Source organism: Musca autumnalis, unplaced genomic scaffold (genome assembly GCF_047663935.1).
Source record: "Musca autumnalis isolate F117 unplaced genomic scaffold, ASM4766393v1 scaffold_3, whole genome shotgun sequence".
In the NCBI taxonomy this organism is placed as follows: Eukaryota; Metazoa; Arthropoda; class Insecta; order Diptera; family Muscidae; genus Musca; species Musca autumnalis.
Window position 1 is genome coordinate 32,125,609 of NW_027411866.1, and position 23,215 is coordinate 32,148,823.

The 23,215-nt window shown below is 35.2% G+C and overlaps 1 protein-coding gene across 1 annotated transcript in view; it reads right to left on the reverse strand.

The window, feature by feature from the left end:
• Window positions 1-258: 258 nt before the first annotated feature.
• The window catches only part of LOC141398518 (uncharacterized), a 270,439-nt gene continuing 247,482 nt past the window's right edge, over window positions 259-23,215 (reverse strand). The window contains exon 4 of the mRNA XM_073975841.1: window positions 259-294. The gene's annotated coding sequence lies outside the window, so the exon portion shown is untranslated. The remainder of the gene's footprint in view (window positions 295-23,215) is intronic.

A 23,215-nucleotide genomic window follows, 5' to 3' on the forward strand; every position in this document is an offset into this window, starting at 1 on the left:
AAGAAGAACAGTATGGGTGGCTTACCTTGTGTAATCCAATCGCATATTTGTACATATGTATGTACGAGTACAAATATATATTATTTAAATATCTTTTAAAATATTCGTTGCTACTTTTTGTCCTGCCAATCAGTCATGCCAAGAATTCCATTGAAGCAGAAGTGTTACAGCAACCCATGAGAAATATTTGCTTCGCATAAAAAAGCAAACAACAAAACAAGAAATAAAAGAAAACGGCTTTTGAGCTGGGGATTATTTTGGATATGGCCTGAAATGTCAGCACACGCAACCAAACTGCAAAAATTAAAACATAAAAAAGTTTTTCAGAAACATTTTCCTTTGTGGAAAAAAAAATAATTGAGAGGTATGAGTGTGTGAACATGTCATTTTGACATGTGACACTCAACAGCAATAACGATGATAACTTTATTGATTGAAATTTCAACCGATATTTTGTTTATTATTTGTTGGGGATTTGCTAGATGACGAGGTCGCATATTTCCAACATATAGGTGGTTTCTAGTATGCTCTTTCTGAATTTTTATATCCATGTTTCGTCCAGAAAGTTTAATTTCTTTTCAGATATCAAATTAATATTTTAATAACTAACAAATTTAAAAACACATTTCAAATATCAGAACTTTAATTTTCGTTTTAGAAGTTTTAAATTAATTGAGGCAAAAATGGGAAATTTGTTTGTCACTTTGTTCCATGCGATATACAATATTTTACATTTATGTCATAAGTGTGGATATGGAGCAAATCGACACAAAATTCTATTTTTAATAAAAATAGGTAAAAAAACTTTTTAAGTTAAACGGTTTTATGTTAAACATACATTGCAATGTTTAAGATAAATGTACTAAAAACCAAAAAATAATAAAATAGATACAGTCGTGGGAATTATAAACATATGCATAGACTAGACTAAAATAAAACCGTGGGACACGTCAATTGTCTACAAATTATCGACTTAATGTGCGATAGAAGAATCGTTTAATTCGTCGTTAGGCAGTTGGCCCGCAGACGGTGAGGAAATTACTTACTATTTTCTTGCTCATGGAAATTCCAATAGTTATACACTCCATGTAAATAAAAGAGATATTTCAACTAGTTTATCGTTGGACATTCACACTGCTGGTTGGCGAGGAATCGTTTCACTGCTCGTAGTTTGTCTTTAATCGACAAAGTACTACTCGCTCACCACTATGAAACCCTAAAACTCGCTTATAATCGAGCCTGCTAGCTTGTTTCCACATTCTAGCCCTACTTATCACACGTCCATCGTTGTCGGTTGAACAACTGCCTAATTATAGTGTAACATTACAAAACAAACATTTTAATCAACGATTGTAGACAATTGACGTGCCCCACGGTTTTATTTTATTTTAGTCTAGTCTATGCATATGTTTATAATTTTTAGTACATTTATCTTAAACATTGCAATGTATGTTTAACATAAAACCGTTTAACTTAAAAAGTTTTTATACCCTACACCACTATGTGGAAAGGGTATTATAAGTTTGTTTTGGTAAAAAATCATGTAACACCGCGAAATATTCGTCGGAGACCCCCAATGTGGTATACCAATCTTCATGTCTCGGCGAGATAAAGCGATTTTGAGATGTGTGTCCGTCCGTCCGTCCGTGTGTCCGTCTGTCCATTATAAATTGTAATCAAACTCCAGGCCGCAATTATGGACCGTTCGTCACGAAATTTGGTATGGAGGTCGGTTTCACATCAGAATAGATCGCTATTTTAATTGGTGATGATCGTGAAATATTTTGCGGGTGAAATGGACCACAAACATTATTTTTATCCGATTTTGTAGCTGCTCTGTAGGTCGCAATAATAGTCCGATCGCCTCGAAATTTTAAATAAGGTAAGAGTATATGACAAAGAAGAAGCTTGCAACTTGAGATGGCGATCAGATGATATTTAGAGGGTTAAATGGACCACAACTTTTGTGTGAAAATTGTGAAAAGTTTTAATATACAGCTTATATCTTTTTTCCTGGAAGAGACATTCCGGGCAAGTAAGCTATACTAGGAAGAGGAACGCTTGGCCTTTCTATTGATGTTGTTGTATTGAAGTACGTGATCAGATAACAGAGTAACAATCTAATATATCCAGTTTTTTATTTCTAGTGTTATCATAAATACGCTAGAGGTCGGAATTACAACTCAATAGTCGCGAAATTTTGCTGGAGGTAAGAGTTTAGGTTGAAGAAAATGCCTATAATTTTACATGATGATCTGATATTATTTAGCGGGTGACAAAGGCCATTGCTATTGTATAAAAAATATACAAATTTTATTTTGGGTCCATTTTTTAATTCCTGGAGGGCATATAACTACTGACATAAAATAACTACTGACATTTCCCCTGATGCAAATTGCAATAATGTGTCTTCTAGATAACGGGCCTACTGCCTAATTCATAAGGGTTTTGTGTATAGAACCACAATTTCCTCCCATGCTACAAATTGTATTCATCATGACGGAGAATTTTTGAGTTCAGTTGTCCAATTGGATTTTTCATACAAATATTGCAGCATTTGGTCGCTTCGCCAACTATTTTGTATTCTCGGCCTTTAGGGTAAAGGGAATATATACAAAATACGACCAAAGATGTACCTCATCGAAATAATGGTTTTAGACCCCAGGTATATTTGGACGAAATTCGTTTCAGACAATTTAGAGTCGATTTAGCCCTGCCCGTTAATTTGTCTGTCTTACTGTCTGGATGGCTGGTGCGCACTATACACTTCGTAATATTTTGTCCAAACTTAGTATAATTTCGAATATGGGCTATATCGGTTCACTCCTTCGGGCACCCCCAAAAAAGGTTCAAAATTTGTCTGAAAAATTGTGTGAACGATAACTTTCTATACATTATTATTCCATCCAGATATAGATCGGTCCACACCTTCAAGTACCGCCCTCACAAAATTAGGAAAAGTGAAATTTAAGAGTCCCCTCGAATCGTTTTGAATATTTTCAGCAGCTTGTTCTTCCGTTCCCCTTTACGATGGTACAATTGCAATGGTAATTCCATGCTTCCTGAGACTATGGCCGAAAAGCTCCAAGAAGCAATGAGCAACAAAGAAGAAACCTAACTAAAATGGCAAATCCACAAGATAACTCTTAAGGGGATTTTCTGATTGCACATCCTATTATTTCAGCCAGTCATGTCCTTCGAGTACCTCCCACACAAAATTTGGGAAAAGTGCAGTTTGAGGACCAGTCTCGGATCTATTTTTTTGAAGAAGGTTCTCTTCACGTTCCCTATTGCAACGGTACAATTTTTCCGGAGTATGTCCATACTTGCTGAGATAATGGTCCAAAATTTCTAAAAAATAATTCTCAAACTTTTTCAAAAATCAGAAGTTAGTTTACAAAACTTAATTTGGTATAGCATTACATTTCGATACCTACAGATTCCACGTATTTTGAAGCAAATTGGTGATACAAAATCAATATATTTTTATACGGTATAATTATTGTGCTTGTTTCTTTTTCTAGTCAGATGCTGAAGGTATATCACCGTTAACGCAGCTAACTTATACTATCTTCTTTGGTGTGTAATTGAATATGAATAATTTTGGGATTTATAAATTTGTTTGTATGCAAATTATTTGAATTTATATTCAATATTAGTTATTTCTACCGGTATAAAATATATGTTGGATATCACAATATATAACCACAATCAATTATTTATATAATTGTTCCACAAACATCCCAGTAGGGACATGGGAGGCTTCTCTTATATCAATGGATTTATATTAGATCATTGATATGTGACTTAGTTTTTATTGCCGAATCCGAAAGGCATGCCCTAAGTTGCCACTTGTAGAGAAGTTTCTCATTGCTGAAATACTCAAATATCGCCAACATTACAAAGGGGTATTTTGTCACCGTTGAAAATTTTATGTGGCTAGGCGTGAGCATTGAAACCGGGCATTCAGGGTGCAAGGCGGTGGCACTTAGGTAATTCCTAGAGGTTGTGGTGTAGGGTATCACATGGTCGGCCCGTCCGACTATAGACTTTGCTTACTTGTTTTACCTATTTTTATTTTCTAGTTTTTAGTTTTTATTTCGCATTCTGTTTAATTCATTTAGTGCTTCATTATTGCAAGGTTTCTTGCCCGTTAGTTTATTGCAGTCTAACTGTACCGCTAACGACGTACCGCTAACGACGTACTGCTAACGACGTATCATTTTTAGCCACCCTAACGCCACACAGTCCTCAACTCGATAAAAAATCTTGACTTGGGTGGTGGATTCAGGCTGGATTAATCAGATACCTAAATTACAGATTCAATTTCTAAATTTAAATCTTAATTATACGCTATTTAGTGGCTGCGCCCATCTTAAATATTGAGGTTGTATAGTGCACTGTATTCTTCTTGTCAAGCCCTTTTATTTGATACCCATATTGGTGGGATTGATAAAAAATTGTTAGCAGCCATTTGGTAGCCGCGCCCATCTTAGATTTCAATTTTGCACAGTAAATTGTATTCTACTTGTTGAGGCCTTTCATTTGACACCCATGTTGATGGGATTGATAAAACCTAAGTTATCCGCCATTTTGTAGAGGCCGCCATCTTGGATTTTAATTTTATATAGTACATTGTATTCTACTGGTTGAGCACTTTCATTTGATACCCATATTGATGGGATTGATAAAACCTACGTTATCCGCCATTTTGTAGCGGCCGCCATCTTGGATTTCAATTTTTTATAGTATATTGTATTCTGCTTGTTGATCCCTTTCATTTGATACCCATATTGATGGGATTGATAAAACCTACGTTATCCGTCATTGTGTAGCGGCCGCCATCTTGGATTTCAATTTTTTATAGTATATTGTATTCTGCTTGTTGAGCCCTTTCATTTGATACCCATATTGATGGGATTGACAAAACCTACGTTATCCGCCATTTTGTAGCGGCCGCCATCTTGGATTTCAATTTTTTATAGTATATTATATTCTGCTTGTTGAGCCCTTTCATTTGATACCCATATTGATGGGATTGATAAAACCTACGTTATCCGCCATTTTGTAGCGGCGGCCATCTTGAATTTATAATGATAATGAATAAACATAATTGTATTGTCACCAAAATTCAAAGTGTATACAAAATTTCAGATTAATCGGTTGACAGGAAGAGGGTGAAATTTGAATTACTAAATTTGACCCAAGAATAAATAATAAAACAAACGGGGTGAGCTAAATAAAACCATTTAACAATTTCTCTATATGTTTAATATTGCAAATACATTCTATATGCTATTATCAATAACTCAAGTTAAAAATATAAATATTTTCTTCAGTAAGCTGCACGCAGTTGTGAACCCAAACTTTAAAATGTCATTATCTCAAAACCGTAAAATGGCGTATGGAACACTTAAGCATGACACCGACGAATGTACCAGGTATACTCCAACATGGACGTAAATGTAACGCCAAATTGAAGCTGACATGCGAAAGTGCGGGGTGCAAAATTTTAAAGACAAGTTTGAAATGGACTCGGCTGAAAATCTAAAATCTATATCTGGTCACCCAAGTTGAACTGCAGACCGAGATCTCCGGGACCATTGATCACTTGGAATCCTAAGTAACAATTACATCAACCTGTAGGTGCGTAATGTGGGCCACTGACATATTCCAAACATTTTTAGTAACCAAGCTTCTTCATAATAGACTCGACATATTAAATTAGTTTTAAAGTTATCTTGCACAAAAGCCATTTTGTATGTGCCGGCAGGGTTTTGCAGCTTTTGGGCCATTATCTCAGCAAGTATTGACTTACTCCAGAAAAAAATTGTACCGTTGTAAATGAGGCCGCTATAACAACCTACTGAAAAAAGAATCAAAACGATGCGAGAGGAGCTATTTAACTTCACTTTTTCCGAATTTTGTGGGAGGTATCCGAAAGCGTGGACCGATATAGTCCATATTCCAACCTGATACATGACTACATGAAATAATACGATGTGCTAAGTCTGTACTAATTAGAAATTCATTGAGAGAATTACCTTGTGGATTTGCCATTTTGGTTGGTGAAATTAGGGCTTCTTGGAGCTTTTAGGCCAATATCTCAGGAAGTATGGACATGCGCAAGAAAAAAATTGTACTGTCGTAAATGGAGCCGCAAGGACAACCTACTGAAAAAAATTCAGAATGATCCGAGAGGAGCTCTTATACTTCACTTTACCCGAATTTTGTGTTGGAGGTACCCGAAGGAGAACCCGGTATATATCTGGACGGAATAATACGATGTGGCTAAATCGACTCCAAATTGTCTTAAACGAATTTCGTCCAAACATACTTGGGGTCTAAATAAGGCAAATTTTTGATCGTATCAAAGTGTATATACCCTTTCTAGCCTAAAGGCTGAGATTATAAAAACTACAAAATATTTTAAATAGGTTTGTATCTTTATATGGAGCCATACTAAATGTGGACCTATGTCCGCAATTTGTGAATTTTTTTATACCCTGCACCATGAAAAATTCTGAACTAAAATTAAATAATTAGTTGTCTTTCTGTTACGAAAATACCAATGACTACAACTTGTGTTGACCACTGGAAATCCTAATTACTAATTTTATCAAATTTTGGGCCAAAATTGTAGAGCAAAACTTGAATGACATGACATTGATCGGTACTGTAATAAAAGGATTAGGTCCGATGTTCGAAAATGTATGTAAAAACTTACAAATACCTGAAGTCGGGTGGTACCGCTACGTGAAGCTACGTTCGCATTTTTGGGTGGAGAAGTGTTTGACCCACCGAAACGTTAAATGCCAAATAATAGCTAATTCGGTCTAAAAATGTAGCTAAAAACTTCAAAATACCCTAAATCGAGTGATACCGTTATATGGGGGCTATTCCAAATCGTTGACATATGTTTGTAATTTCTGGTGGAGAAGTTTTTCTGACCGCTTCCTATCTGAAATGCCAAATTATGCCGAATTCGGTATGTCCAAAATTTTTGGTGGAGAAGTTTTATGACCACTAGGAACCCTAAATGTCAAATTGTTTCTAATAAGGTCTGAAAATGTGAAAAAAGGGAAATACATGAAATCCAGCGGTACCGTACATGAAATCACAATGAAATCACAAATTGGGCTGATATAGCTTGTCTTCGAAATTGACTTGCCTGCAATCAAAAAAGGGAAGGACGGACCGTCGCATATCGACTCAGAATTTTACCTTCGTAGCAGTTTTTCTCTATCAGCTCATGTTTTCGAGATATAGTTCAGGAACTTATTTCACGATTTTTTCGGTGTTTTTATACCCTACACCACAATTTGCAAAGGATATTATAAGTTTGGTTTTCCGAAAATTAATGAAACACCCCGAAATATTCGTCGTAGACCCCCATGTGGTATACCAAAATGCATATCTCGACGAGATAAAGCGATTTTGAGATGTGTGTATGTCTGTTCGTCCACTAAAAATTGTAGTCAAACTACAGGCCGCAATTATGAACCTATCGTCGCGAAATTTTGTCTGGTTCTGACCAGAATAGAAACTATTATCCTAAAATATTTAGGGGATGAAATGGACCAACAATAGCATTTTTCTCTGATTTTGAAGCGGCTCGATTGCCTGGAAATATAAGTAAATATTTGGTCTAGGGACAGAGAAGAAAGTTGCAATTTAGCACAATGATCAGATAATATTTAACGGGTTAAACAGACCAAAACTTTTGTGTGAAAATTACTAAACTTACTTTAAGTTCAAAGGTGGACCATACCGGTCTATCGGTTACCTCCCTCACAAAAGTTCAAACATTTGGTCCCGATATGATCCCAAATTAGCACATCATATTATGCCTGCTAGATATAAATCGGTTTCGAATATGGACTATATCGACCCAGCCCTTCCAGTACCTTCCACACAAAATTTGGTGAAGGTGAAATATAAGAGCTCTTGTCGTATCGTTTTCAATTTTTTACAGCAGAAGTTTAAATCAGCTTATTAAAAATTGTTGGCCAGTGATTTGTTATAGCCCCAAATTACGGTACATAAGGTATAATTATGGTGGCTGAGGTTATATCCTTGTCAGCACAGCTGACTGATGCTTTCTTACTTCTTCTTTGGCCAATTCGGTAAAAATCGCCTAAAGCTATTTTTAAATGTTTTTGGTTTTTTATTTTTTAATAAAAATTTTAAAATAACATATAACGTGTCGCAATAATGTAAAATAAATTCCGAAAACAAGTGCCCAGGACAGGTAGTGTAGGGTATGCCAAGGTCGGTTCCGTTCGGCTATAGTCCTCTCTTACTTTGTTAAATATGAATTTGTTAAAAAGATGTCGTGCGATGGATCCAAACTGTATTTGCTATATTGAATACAAATAATGTGGCAAAGAAATCCAATACCAAATCCTTTTTTTTTTGTTGTGATCATTTGCGAAACAGCCCGTAACTTCGAGTTCTTGGGTAAAATTTGTAAAATTGTTTACCGCAGGTCTAGAAGTTACCATAAATTTTTCAAGACCCACGCCAAAATCTCCCGTTGACATCTTTTTTCACTAGAAGTTATTCGTAGACGTCCATGCATTTTGACTTACAGTATGAGATATCCGTTGCATGTCTTGATAACGTAATTTTACTTCAAATTACTCAAACAACGCAATTTTTACCAAGTCCGATATGGGTTTTTGGTCCATTTCACCCCCTTAATATTTCACCATCATCATCAATAACAATAGGCGTCTATTCTGGTCTGAAGCTGACCTCCATACAAAATTTCGTGACGATCGGTCGATAATTGCGGTTTGGAGTTTGATTACAATTTTTAATGGACGGATCCACACTGAAAGAAAAAGCTACGTAATATGAATGAAATCCTACGTTGTATCAATGAAATTTGTCATTGATTTTGAGCCAACGTAGAGCTTCATTGAATAAATGAAAAAAGTTTCATTGAGTTTCATTGAAGTAAAATTAACGAAATTGTTCATTAATGCAATGAAACTCCTTCATTGCTGCATTGCAACTTTTCCGTTAATGCAATGAAACTTTTTCATTAATGCAATGAATCTCCTTCATTGATGCAATGAAACTTTTCCGTTGATGCAATGAAACTTTTCAATAATGCAATGAAATACTTTCATTGTTGTAATGACACTTCTTCTTTTATGCAATGAAGCCTTACGTTAGCTCAAAATCAATGACAAATTTCATTGATCAATGTAGGATTTCATTCATGTTATGAAGTCATTTCATACTCACGTAATGAACAAAAATGAAGTCAATGCTAAATGGGTTTATTTCATTTTATTGCAATTAGTTTTGACCATTAATACAACAAGTCATATTCAATACCTCAGGTATTAAGCATATTAATGATAGAATTGGGCGTTGTCATCTGTAAGTAAAATTGAAACAATAAACAAATTGCTAACAAATTGACTGGTTTTCTAAACAATAATAACTTACCTCCAGCTTTTGCCGCTGAGTTATCCCCTGTGTACGTCCACGATGTTAGGATGCAGTATTTTTTTCTTAAGGGAGTAGTGCTTCATTGCTACAGTCTCTGTAATTCCACTGATCATTGGATTTTCTATTATTTATCTCCATTGTAACTATAAATGAAAATTAAAAAAAGTAAATAAACGAACACATAAAAACTACAAAAATTAATTTAACCAATATTTGAATTTCCATTTCACATTATTAAACAGTAGCGAATTTTTGTACAGCTGATGACGTTTCTGCTAGTTTTGGCAAATATTTATGCATACATATTTGTGTATGTGATTCTATACATATGTATGTAGCCAATATATAAATGTGTTCTTTTTATGACTGCCAAAAATTTAATTTGTTAAATAAAGGCAAAATAATTAGAAGACAAATTTTATAACTTAACAGAATTACAAAGAATACAAAACGCAAAAAGGAATTTCAAAAATGTTTCATTTATTTATTGAAACTCTTTCATTTATTTAATGAAAATGTTTCATTCATTATTAAAGTAAACCAAACACATCGAATATATACATTTTTCGACATTTTCCAAAAGATGTTTGCGTACTAGTGGTTTTTGCCCATTCTATTTAGTTTGAATTCAAAACCTACATATTTTTCTTAAATCATTGCATCAATGAAATCCGTTTCGTTTATACAATGAAACCAAAAATCATTGAATTTTAAATAACGTAAATTTTCATTGCCGTGGGGGGCCACCGTGGTGCAATGGTTAGCACGTCCGCCTTGCACTCAGAAGGTCTGCGGTTCGAATCCCAGGCCAAGCAACAACAAATTTTCAACGGTGGCAAAATTCCCCCTCAGTAATGCTGGCGACATTTCCTGAGTGTTTAAGCCATGAAAAACTTCTCTACAAGTGGTGTCGTAAGACACGCCGTTCGGACTCGGCAAAAAAAAGTAGGTACCATATCATTGAGCCAATATGAATCGGCGTGCACTCATTGACATGAGAGAAGTCTCCCTTGTTCCTTCGGGGATGTTGTGGGAACATATGTATGTATGTAAAGTTTCATTACATGAATGAAACATTTCACTATATTAATGGAACGTTTCATAGCATCAATGAAAGATAATCAATGAAACCCGTTCATTGATACAACGAAGCATTTTTCTTTTAGTGCAAGATATGAATTTTGGTGTTACATGAATTTTTAGCAACACAAACTTATAATACCCTTCCCACATTGTGGAGTAGGGTATAAAAACACCGAAAAATATTTTTGGTGACCAAATATAACGAATATCTGAGTAAAATATGGCCCTGAGCTATATCTCTACGTAGGTCGGCATATGGGACAAATGTTGACCTGTGGGTCACCAGCGAAAGTAAGTTGAACTTCTCTGTCAGTGGTATCTTCAAACACTTCGTTAAGGCTCGGCGGATAAAAGTAGTTCCCATATCATAGAGGGAAGAAAGACTATATGGAAAGATTATATAGAAAAACTTTTCACGGATGAGCAGCGAGCACCTCTTGAGAATAATATAAGCAATTATCTAGTTGGATCATCAATAACAAGATTAGACGTAGAACGCGCCGTACAATATGAAATACCCTCTGAAGTCTTAAAGCTAATAGATTCCAGCAATAAAGAACTCCTCATCACCCTTTTCAACCATGTATACGACACTTGACAATATCCAGAAGATTGTCTCAAATCTACTTTCATAGCCATTCCCAAGAAAAACAATGCAAAACGATGTTGTGAATTCAGACTAATAAGTTTAATGAGTCACGTACTGAAAGTATTCCTAAAAATAATACATCAACGAATATATAGCAAGTGCGAACATGCTATGGGAAAAACGCAGTTTGGGTTTAAGGAAGGGATGGGTACCCGAGAAGCTCTATTCTGTTTACAAGTCTTAGTCCAGAAATGCAGAGAAGCCCAAAAAGATGTTTTCATCTGCTTCATCGATTATGAGAAAGCCTTCGATACGGTTAACCATGATAAATTAATGAACATTTTGACATCTATCGGAGTACAAGGAAAAGAATTACGATGTATTAAAAATTTGTATTGGAACCAAAAAGCACGAATCGACGTCAATGGTGAACAAAGTGATGAAATTATTATCTCAAAAGGAGTTAGACAGGGATGCATACTGTCCCCATTACTATTCAACGTGTACTCGGAAAAAATATTTCAAAAAACGCTAGATGGAGGAAATATTGGAATAAAAATAAATGGACATATTGTGAATAATATAAGATATGCATACGACACCACACTACTGGCTGAGAGCATATCAGGTCTACAGAAACTTATAGAAAAATTGGCACTCACAAGTGAAAAGTATGGGTTAAAAATTAATATGAAAAAAACTAAATACATGATAGTAAGCAGAAAAAACGACCAACGTGAAGCTTACTATAAAGGAAACGGAAATCGAGAGGGTACACACATTTAAATATCTGGGAGTACTAATAAATGACCGTTGGGACTACTCAAAAGAAATTAACAGACGAATAGAAATAGCGAGAGATGCCTTTTTTAAACACAAAAAAGTATTAACAAGTCACGACATAAATGTGACAACAAAAATAAGATTTATCAAGTGCTATGTTTGGTCAGTCCTCTTATATGCTTCCGAAGTCTGGACACTTAAAATGTCCGATGAAAGAAAATTGGCAGCTTTTGAAATGTGGACATTCCGACGAGTACTGAAAATACCCTGGACTTCAAAAATATCAAATGACGAAGTACTTAGAAGGATGAATGTGAACCGACAGCTAATCTCAACAATAAACAAGTAAACAAATAAACCCTCCACCATAAAATATTCTGAACTAAAATGGAATAATTAGTTTTCATTCCTGTCCCCAACTTTAAGTGGGTACGTTAAAACGTCAGATAATATACATAAAATGCATAATTTGGGAGGCCCTTTTTTATGGTGCCTATATCTAACTATGTATGTTGACAATTTTTGGTGGGCGAGAAATTGGGAGGTACCGTTATATAGGGGTTATAATAAAACATGGACCTATATTGACAGTTTTTGATGGGAGCCTTTAATGTCAAATAACTCGTAATTCGGTTAAAAATTGTAGCTTGAATCCTCAAAATACCGAAAATCGGTACATAACGTGGGAACTTCAAATGTCATTAACAGCTAGTTCGGAGGTATGTGGGCTATACGAAAATACGAACTTAAATGAACAATTTTTGTTGCAGAATTTTTGTTGGCTTTTAAATTTCAAATTACAGAAAGTTCGTCCAAAAAATAAAGCTAAGGTACGGAAAATCGGGAGGTTTGTTTTGGGGCTATACCAAAACATGGACCTACGCGGTTAAACATTTTAAGTAAAATCCTCAAAGTACGAAAATCGGGAAGTATCGTTATATTGGGGCTATGTTGAAAATTGTTGATGCAGATGTGTTGTGACCACTACAAACTTCAAATGACAAATTACAGTTAGTTCGGTTAAAAATTGTAGCTAAAATTGCCAAATACTGAAAATTGGGAGGTACCGTTATATGGGAGCTATATCCGAACATGGACCTATGTTGACATTTTTTATGGAGAGGTGTTGTGACCACTAAGAACTTATAATGTCAAATTACTGCTAGTTCGGTTTAATATTGTAGCTAAAATGATCAAATTACTGAAAATTTGGAGGTACCTTTCTTGACAATTTTTGGTGAGAGGTGTGGTGACCACTAAGAATTTCAAATGTCAAATGTTCAAATTACAGATAATTCGGTTAAAACTTGTACGTAAAATTCTCAAAATACCGAAAATCCGTTATATGGGGATACAGAAATCCGTTATACCGAGGTATCGTTATATGGGGCTATACCAAAACATGGACCTACGTTCATAATTATTTCGAATATAAGTTTTTTGGTCACTAAGAACCCTAAATATCAAATTATAGCTAATTCGGTCTAGAAATGTGAATTTAAACGTCAAAATACCTGAAATCGGGCGGTAACGTTATGTGGGGGCTATTCCAAAACATGGGCCTATGTCCACTAGTTATATAAGTTTATTGACATTTAAGAACCCTAAATGTCAATTTATAGCTAAATCGGGCTGAAAATGTAACCAAAAACGTCAAAATGCCATAAATCTGGGGTATCGTTATATGGGGGCTATACCAAAACGTGGACATATGTCCACAACTTTTGTTATAAAAGTTTATTGACATTTAAGAATCCTAACTGTCAAATTATACCTACATCATTATACCCTCAGCCTTTAGGCTAAAGAGGGTATTTACACTTTGATACGACCAAAAATGTGCCTCATCGAAATAATGGTTTTAGACCCCAAGTATGTTTGTACGATATCCGTTTCAGACAATTTTGAGTAGATCTAGCAATGTCCGTCCGTCTGTCTGTCTGTCTGTCTGTCTGTCGGTCTGTCTGGCTGGCTGGTGCGCACGATAACTCTCAAACGGATCAATCGATTCGGTTCAAATTTTGGGTATCGAAATATGTTGTCCAGATTCGATTTAAGTTCGAAGATGGGTCATATAGGTCCACTCCTTCAGGTACCTACCCCACAAATTTTCAAAAATTGTCGCAAAACTTGTGCGCACGATAACTCTTGTAGGGAATAACCGATTTAGTCCATACTTTGCACATCGTGTAATTTCTACCAAGCTTAGATTAGGTTCCAATATGGACTCAATCGGTCTACTTCTTCGGGTACCTCCCACACAAAATTTCGGAAAAGTTCAGTTTAGGACCTGGTCTCGAATCGCTTTGATTTTTGGTTACGCAAGTTGTATTCGCTGTCCTCTATACGACGCTGTAAGTTTCATTAGGGGCAAGTCCATACTTCCTGAGAAAATATCCTGAAAGTTACAAAAACCCTATGACACCGTGTGTAGTGGTTGGAGCGCAAGATAACTCTCGAACGGATCTGCCGATTCGGTCCACAATTTGGCTTTCGTAATATTTTGTCCAAATTTAGTTCAAGTTCAAAGATGGATTATATCGGTCCACCCCTTCCGGTACCTCCCCCACAGAAGTTCGAAAATGTTCGGAAAATTTGTGCGTACGATAACTCTTGAAGGGAGTAACCGATTTGGTCCATACTTTGCACATTATGCAATTTCTACCAGACTTAGATGAGATTCCAATATGGACTCAATCGGTAAACTCCTTCGAGTACCTCCCACACAAATTTTCGGAAAAGTTCAGTTTAGGACCTGCTCTCGAATCGCCTTGGTTTTTTCTTGTACCATCTTGTATTCACTGTCTTCTATACGAAGGTACAAGTTTCCTCAGGGGCAAGTCCATACTTCCTGAAAAAATAGCCTGAAAGTTGAAAAACAAACCCTATGACACCATGTTTATGGGTGGAAGCGCAAGATAATTCTCGAACGGAAATGCCGGTTCCGGCCAAAATTTGGCCTTCGTAATATTGTTTCCAAACTTATTTTAAGTTCGTAGATAAGCCATATCGGTTCACTCCTTCAGGTACCTACCCCACAAAAGTTCAAGAATATTCGGAAAAATTGTGCGCACGATAACTCTTGATGGGAGTGACCGATTTGGTCCATACTTTACGCATTCTCATAATATCTACCAGATATAGATCAGGTTCGAATATGAACTATATTTGTCCACTCCATCCCGTACCTCCCACACAAAATTTTGGATAAGTTCACTTTAAGACCTGCTATTGAATCACTTTGATTTTTGTTGAAGCAACTTACATTCGCTGCCTCAATTACGATGTTAAAAGTTGCTTCAGGGGCAAGTCCATACTTCTTGAGAAAACAGCCCGAAGGGTGTAAAAACCCCCTATGGCACCCCCATGGTCTATGTCGGTCCATTCCTTTAAGTACATTTTCAGCAAAATCTTTGAACTTTAATCCTAATCAACATTTTTGTCGGTTCATACGAGACCAAAATTTTGAAACCCCCTAAATACATAAGTTTTTTGTGAAAAAAGTGTTTCAATTTTCACAGGCTGAGGGTATATCTCTGTCGGCAAAGCCGACTGATACTTTTTTACTTGTTACATTAAAATTACAGCTAATTCGGTTAAAACTTGTAGGTAAAAATCTCAAAATACCGAAAATCAGGAGGTACCGTTATATGGGACTATACCAAAACATGTACCTATGTTCATAATTTTTTCGAATATAAGTTTTTTGGTCACTAAGAACCCTAAATATTAAATAATAGCTAATTCGGTCTAGAAATGCGACTTAAATCGTCAAAATACCTGAAATCGGGCGGTAACGTTATATGGGGGCTATACCAAAACGTGGACCTATGTCCACAAGTTTTGTTATATAAGTTTAGTGACGCTTAAGAGCCCTAAATGTCAAATTATAGCTAAATCGGTCTGAAAATGTAGCTAAAAACGTCAAAATACCGTAAATCGGGGATACCGTTATATGGGGCTATACCAAAACGTGGACCTATGTCCACAACTTTTGTTATATAGGTTTAGTGATGCTTAAGAGCCCTAAATGTCAAATTATAGCTAAATCGGTCTGAAAATGTAGCTAAAAACGGCAAAATACCGTAAATCGGGGGGTACCGTTATATGGGGGCTATACCAAAACGTGGACCTATGTCCACAACTTTTGTTATATAAGTTTATTGACACTTAAGAACCCTAAATGTCAAATTATAGCTACATCGGTCTGCTATACCACAGCGTGGACCTATGTCCACAACTTTTGTTATATAAGTTTATTGACTCTTGAGAACCCTGAATGTAAAATTATAGCTACATCGGTCTGAAAATGTAGCTAAAAACGTCAAAATACCGTAAATCGGGGGGTACAGTTATATGAGGGCTATACCAAAACGTGGACCGATATAGCCCATCATCGAACTTGACCTGCCTGCAAACAAAAGACGCATTTTCCCAAAATTTCAGCGTTCTATCTCCATTTTTGTGGATGCTAGAGTGATTACCACAGACGGACGGACGGACGGAAGGACGTGCATAAATCGACTCAGAATTTTACCCTGATCAAGAATATATATACTTTGTAGGGTCGCAAAAGAGTATTTCAATGCGTTACAAACGGAAAAACAAACTTAATATACCCCACATACTATGGTGGAGGGTATAAAAAGCGTAAAGTCTCATACCTTGGACACATACTTAGAAATAATAAATACAAGATTCTACAGACAATCCTTAAGGCAAAAATCGACGGAAAGCGCGGAAGAGGTAGAAAAGAAACAACCTGGCTCAAAAATATCCAGACATGGACCGCTATAATGATGAATACACACTTTTACAAGCCGCTAAGAACAGGGAGCTGAACATCATTGTGTAACAACAAATAATTATAAATATATACTTAATATCATATATGTATCATTGAAATATTATTGTACGATCACCAATATCCGAATAACGGATGAGTAAATAAAGAAGAAGATATCATAGAACTAATATAAATAGAGTTGCACTTATTGATATGGAAGAAGTCTTCATTGGTCCTCCTTGGATGTTTGTGGGAAAATAGGAATACGCCGAAGGGGAAGAGGAAGTGTTACATTACGGCTAAAGCCCGCATACTCGAAGAAAATTTATTTGTATTTACAGTCCAAATCGCTTATAATGTCGTCGTTTATAACGTCGCTTATAACGGCGAAATTGAAAAGTCCCGAAATTCCGCCTTGTATGCCATACAAATAAATATCGCTTTAACTACATCACTTATACCGTCATGTCGCACAGAGGGGAAACATAGGCCTAAAGTTGCTCAAAACTCAAAATATGAAAATCGTTTTTTTATGAAAAATGTTGATAAACGGCAACCAAACTCTTTTCTACATTTGCTATAACCATCCTCGACCTTGTAAGATTAACCAATCCAATGCAGCAGTCGATTGAACTCAGCCATACTGAAAACAAAAAGTAAATTTTCGAAAACTAAGAAATTAGGTGAACATAAAATGACATTGTTTTCGCGAAAATTTATATTTTTCAAGATTTATTGTTTTTATACAGTCTCCGAACAAGATAAGCATTTAAAATTTTTAGATTGATTTTACATCTTTGCTCTTTAATAATGGTGATACATATCCTCTTTATGAAATTTTTTTTATGATAATTTTTAAGATTACTACAATTTCAATAGTGAAAAAGTCTATTTCCCCGTCGTTTCCCGACCATAGTTTCTTCTAATGTTTTATGCGTTTGAGTCTCAAATATCAGATTCAATCATAAAAAATTGCGCATATTTGCGCCATTCCGAAAAAATCTAATTTTTCCTAACTAAAATATGAAATATTTTTATATGGAATTGCAAGGTTTACTCACACTAAATTTTGCTCTGCCTTGTAATCGGGGCTCTTATTTATCAGACTAAACCAACACCTATCAAATATGTTTGCATTATTCAGAAACATTCACGGCTTTTCTCATGTAAATTGAGAAAAATTTAATTTAAGTAAGTTTCAAAAAATAAAATTTGGAATGAAATATACACGCAAAAAAAAATCGGCCTCTCTAACATATGTCCCAAACATATTTTGCAGCAAACATATATATGTTTGCAACAGTCCCAAACATAATATATGTGTGGGTCTGCAAACAAATATATGTTTGGGTAGAAACAAATACATGTTTGGGTGCAAACATATATATGTTTGGGTGCAAACATATATATGTTTGGGTGCAAAGATATTTATGTTTGGGTGCAAACATTTTATGTTTGCGTGGAAACAATTTTTATGTTTGGGTGCAAACATTTTATATGTTTGGGTGCAAAAAAATACAAACCCAAAAGGCACAAAAAAAAAACAAACACATGCACCAGTGAGCGCTTACTAAGAGCAAGGGAGCGTAAAATTCAATGTAAAACTCTTTAAAATGTGTGCTCACTTGCTCTCAGTAAGAACTCACTGGCTATCTCCATAGTATACACACAAATGTTGAGGTTGTTTATTGGAAGGCAAAAGAACAACAAACACATAGGTACATACAAAATTCCAAAGAAATACATAACACAATTTAATAAAAGAAAAACTGATTGAAATAATTTGTAAATAGTCACACTTTTAAAAAGGAAAAATATATAGAAACGTAGTTGAACGCTTCTCCTTTGTTGTGAAATAAACCAAATTGTCCTCATAGTTGAAATCATCAGCGGGGAATCGGCATCTAGAATCAAATGATTATGTAATGTAATAAATAAATATGGATATGCCATATTTCAAATATACGTAAGTATGTATGTAATTACCAATATTAAATGCGATTTCTTCCTTGTCCAATAAAATAATTCCATTCAACTTTCCGATTCAATTATAAAATGTATTGGGCATTTAATTTACTAAAAAGCACAATTTCTTTAAGAAAACACAAAACACTGATTTATTCACTCACTTTACCGTCTTGACTCTACAAAGGCATCTAAAACACTGAAGAAAGAAATAAAATATAATTCATATCATTTCTTCTTTTCTTCTTCTCCTACGTTGGTTAACAACAACAAAACAAGAAACACACGAGTTTGTCGCATACACGCCACCAAAGCCCCCTTCTTCGCTTCTACGTCTTCTATTATACAAAACACACAACTCTTCATTAAAAAACAGCAATCCACAGCCGCGAGAGCACTGTTATTACTCCCGTTGATAAACATCCTCTCTCCACCCATGAAAAAAATGTTCTAACATAAAAAATATGTTGGTACCCAAACATATCAAATTGAGATATGTTACAAAATGTTGCAAACATATATTTGTTTGGACCCAAACATATTATGTTTGGATCCAAACATTAATTTGTTTGCAACCGGTCCCAAACATATATTTGTTTGGATCCAAACATATTTCTAACATAAATTTTTCTGCGTGTATGTATATGGGACTACATATACATCTGTACCGATTTGTTTGAAAATTGGCTCAATGTTTTTTTTTAGGCTAGTTCAGGTTGCATGAGTCAAATTTCAGTTATTTTGGTGCATTTTTATCTCATATCAGAGGCGAATATATATGGAAGCTGCATCCAAATCTGGACCGATTTTCATTATTTTCTATAGGATTAATACTTGTACAGAAGATATGCTTTGTGCAAAATTTTATATCAATCGGACTATAAATGACCTTTCTAGGGCTTTTGATCAACTTTTGACACAAATTTCTCCTCTGTGTGTCGGTTGTAACGTCGGCTTTTTGTGAAATATTTGAATTTTGTTATCGGTTATAAAGTCGAACCATACCACGAAGAAAAAATTCTCTCAATTTTTTGTTGTACGGATGTATATTTTTTTTTCAAACACAAACAACAACAAAATACCAAACTTATACACTAGGCCGGGGCGATTTGTATGGAAGGAAAAAAGTGTTATCGGGCGCCTGGAGATTCTGATTTTTGGGATTGTACTGAGCAAAAAAGTCAACTAGACCATATGTCTACGGTGAAAATCGAGCCCCCGGATTTTGACTTGAAGTTTTTTTCAAGGATTTTTTGATATTTTGACAAATAACACCCAAACCACTGAGATTTTCGATCCAACACAAATTGAAAAGCTTCGTAACAACAAAGTTGTAATCAGCTACTTGCTCTCATTTGATTGACAATTTTATTAGCTTTCTAATGATATACATATTCGGTTAATCGGTTACTTAAAACCGGTTCCAAAATCGGTTTTAATATCAGAATATCCGGTTCAAAAATTTAGATAACCGGATCTGTCCACCAATAAAATTTGTTATTAACGTGTTCGTCATTACAAGAGCTATTTATGGTAAGTATTTCAGAAGCACCACAGACTAATAACGAATATACATAAAAACAAAACATAGTTTTCTGAACAAAAACCGGTAAAATGTCAAAAAGGACCATGAAAACGAGGAAATATCGATTGGTCATCAATGAGAACCGTACCTAAAATTTTCTGAACAACATTTTTGTAGAATATAAGGATGCTGTAAAATCTCGCCTTGTGGTACTTTTACTACGGTTCAAAAAATAAAGGACGAAAAGGACATGAAAGGAATTGAGTTAGAGGGATGGAATATTCTACAAAAAGATTCACCATTCGATTTGACTGAAGACATGTAATGTCAAAATGAAGCTACAATAACGCTTTAGAGAGATATAAAGCTATTTGATCACAAATTAAGGGGCCAAAATTAAACCATTAATCACGCAATATCTCAGAAACTTGACCTATGGTGAAAATTTCCTTTTGGGTTCTCAGTACACTCACCAAGGGCTTTCATCTCCAAAAGAAATTTTCCACCCACTGACTTTGAGTTCCATTTTGTAGCACAGTGTCGTTTATCGATATTTTCCGAAAAATGTGCACCTTCTCGAGGCCATAACTACCTGAAGGAGCGTTCCAATGCTTTTGCGATGTACTAGAGAGTTCTTTATTATTGTCTTGGCTACAATTGTTGTCTTTGTGTTGGATCGAAAATCTCAGTGGTTTGGGTGTTATATGCCAAAATATCCAAAAATCCTTGAAAAAAATTCAAGTCAAAATCCGAGGTCTCGATTTTCACCGTAGACATATGGTCTAGTTGACTTTTTTGTTCAGTACAATCCCAAGAATCAGAAACTCCAGGCGCCCGTGATGGTGTTCAAATCGCCCCACTCTATTATACACATCATTTTCGAAGATGGGGTTGGACAAATGAATTACGACTTTTTTGAAAAATAGAGAGAAATGCAACAATATAGATGATGATCATTGCAAAAATAATAAAAAAAAAAATACGAAAGTCCACATTAGAAGAAGTTGACTATTACCTACTAACATGGGTTAAGCTGCAGCGAACACTTAACATTCCAATTAACAGTCCTTTTTTAAATGCAAAGCTAATGTATTTGCTAAAAAACTTAGGGATTGAACAAAGCGTTTATGCGCCCTGGATTCAACGTTTTCGGCCTCGACACAACATTCGTTTTGTAATGATTGTAGCGAATATGACTGGAACATCTAAGCTGAAATTGCTTGTTATTGGGAAATCGAAATAACCAAGATGTTTCAAAAACGTGCATTCATTGCCGGTCGACTACGAAAATAATGCTAAAGCATGGATGACAACACAAATATTCGAGAAATGCATTCGAAACTGGGATCGAATGAGTAACATCATAAAAACCAACGTGTGAAATAGAGTATACGCAGTTTTGTCAAAGAAATTACCGGTGTCCATTGAACGAGATAGTGATCCGGATCATTTAATTGAACGAGATTGCCCAACTCTAGTGTTATTGTTAGACAAAGCCTGGAAAAATTAAAGGTCTTCTGTCATTGATAATTGTTTTTTACATTTATCCCCATTCTCATTTTTCTGAACACATAGAAGATATTGACGATGACAATGTTTTCACATCTTCAATGGCGACGACATAATATTGGAAGTTTCAGATGAAGGCTATTCTAACGAAGAAATATTCGAACGGGAAGCTAAAAAGACACAATTTTGTTTAGGCAGTCTATCCGGTTAAAAGATCCAAACTTATTGTTGACATATTAGGCAGATCGCTGTTCCCCCAATAGCTTCCAGTTCATACAACTATTGATGCTGGCCTAACATTAAGTTTATATGCAGTTATGTTTGATATTATCTAATATATAAAAGGCAATGTGTGTATGTTAGTATGTTTGTATGTTCCGAATAGACTCAAAAACGGATGAATAGATTTTCTTGAAAATTTCAGATAATGTACTGGGAACACCTTCACCACCGGTGTTCCCTATATATATATTTCTTCGCGGAAGTGAAATATCGCGGTCATCCTAAATTATTCAAAAATGTATTATTTCAGATAATATACCTAATTTTAGTAAGCGTGACTATAAAACCGCTAAAACACTGGCTTCAATATGTGGGATGACTTGAGATGTCACTATATAGAAATTCCGAAAAATCGATTGGGAAATCTTATGAAATTTTGTATGTGAAGTTTTTAGGTCTGAGAATACGTCGTAATCTATTTTTTATCCCGCTAAGTGTAGTAACCGGTGGTCCTCCCCACAATTTTTTTAAGAAAACCGCGAAATTCAAGATACTTTTTAATATATTGTTTACAAATTGTTTGCAATGCTATGGTAATTACAGTCTTGACCCTGAATGGTCGTCGCGGAGGTGAAAATCGCGGTCATCCCAAAATTTTCAAAAATGTATTATTTCAATTAATTAGAACTGTCGTAAGCTGTTTTATACGGCTAGGAGTAGTGACCAGTGGTCCTCCCCCACAATGTTTTTAAGAAAATCTGAAATCTTTGATATTTTTGAACGTATTGTTTACAGATAGTTTTCCCTGAATGATCGCGGTCATCACAAAGTTTTCAAAAATGCATTATTTCAATTAATATACACAATTTTAGTAAGCGTGACCCAAAATGATATAAACACTAGCTTGAACAAGTGGGATTGCGCGGTCGTGAGCTATTTTAATACGGCTAAGTGTAGTGACCGGAGGTTCTCCTTCATATTTTTTGTTAATCTGAAGTCCATGATATTTTTGAACGTATTGTTTACAGATTGTTTGCAATACTACTGTAATTACTGTCTTGACCCTGAATGATCTTCGCGGAAGTGAAATATCGCGAAAAGTGAAATATCGCGGTCATCACAAAATTTGCAAACATTTATTATTTCAGATAATATATGTACATAGTTTTGTAAGCGTGCCTAAAACCGCTGAACACTAAATAATAAGAGGGACAGCGCGATCAACTCCACATTTTGGAATACAGTAAAATCCGGATAACTTGAGATGTCACAAGATCGAAATTCCAGA